Raw genomic sequence first — 1,538 nt, 5'->3', positions numbered from 1 at the left:
GGTTTTTCTATACAGTAGGTAGGTTGGATATGTATTCTTCGAGTTGGCCTTTTTAGAAATGCATAAAACCGATGCGAGATTCGAATTCTAATTATTTCTTTCCGGTTTTTCATTCGCAAGAAGCAAGAAGGATATTCTTGGAAAGTTCTCCAATTGGATTTTTCTCCAATTTGCCATTAATTGTACATTAATTTTTCGTAAGACGATATTCATTGATCCTTGAATTAAATCATTATTATAATTAAATTCTGTGTTGTATTCGTAATCGTGAGATAAAAGGGAAGAACGAAGAGACTAGGTAATTTTTTTTTTTTTTCAATTTAAAATCGTTTCTTTTTTCTTTTTTTTTTTTTTCAGAGACGAAATAAGAAATATTCCTCTTCTATTATTATATCAGAACAAGGAATACCCAGCTGTTTTATTAATATACCTCGGTCACTTGTTATGCACGAGCCTTTTTTATTACTCTTGACGTGATGCAAAATTTACAGGCAAACAACGAATATAATGGAATGTAAATAAGAATGGGATAAACGGGTTTTCAATATTCAATAATTCAATTCAAATTTCAATACAAAAGCAAAACGTTATCTTAAATGGTAATTACGATTTCACATTTAGTTTTATGAATCCAGTCAACGATTAAAAATTCCCTATATATGTAACTGGAAAATCACTAGGAACGAATACTCCATATTTCCTTCAAACAATATACAATACAAAGTATTTTATATTTTCATTTTACAACAAATACAATTTAGGAAATGACTCTGAAAAATATTTTCGAGAATATCCATCTGCACCCCTATCAATAAATATTACTTTTAAGATAAAATTTCTCATTCGAGTCTCGTCTCCCTGTATGAAATGTGTAACGAGATAAAAATTTCAGGTGGCGCACGAAAACTGGATTCTCTCGTAAATATTTAACGAGCAGGATGTTCCTCTTAGAGTGGATAGATAGATACTCTTCAACCCCCTGTTTAAAGGGGAATAAGTTATTCGTCGCGAGATGTTCGAAAACCTTTCTTTTCTTTTCTTTTCTTTTCTTTTTCTCTTTAAATCCAACAACTTTTCAAACGAATCTCTCTTGAAAGAAGGGATTTTCAGAGAAAGGAATGGTTGTTTTCGATTGGCGAGTTGCAAAATTAGATTTTTCCTTTTTTATTATAGAAGGGTCTCGATTAGCAATCTCGTTTTAAATAGCATACCGTAAATATATATATAAAATACGCGAACCGAATTAACCATGGTCGGGGAATTAACATAAATAGGCGATCTCCACTTGGTTTATATCAAAAGGTCATACTCGACGAGGATGGAATTAAAGGATATTTGGATATACCGATAGGATCGATTCTATACTCTCTCTCTTTCTCTCTCTCTCTAATTTTGCCTCTTAATCGTAAACAAAGTTGTTGAGAGCACGAGTGGAAAATTTGTTGAATTGGACATTATCGAAACGAATATTTTTTTAAAATAAAAAATTCCTTCGAAGATTGATATTAATCATTTTGAGTCATGCTTTCAAGGTCGTT

Source organism: Apis dorsata, unplaced genomic scaffold (genome assembly GCF_000469605.1).
Source record: "Apis dorsata unplaced genomic scaffold, Apis dorsata 1.3 scaffold_52, whole genome shotgun sequence".
NCBI classification, from domain to species: Eukaryota; Metazoa; Arthropoda; class Insecta; order Hymenoptera; family Apidae; genus Apis; species Apis dorsata.
Note: the sequence above shows the minus strand (reverse complement) of the source record.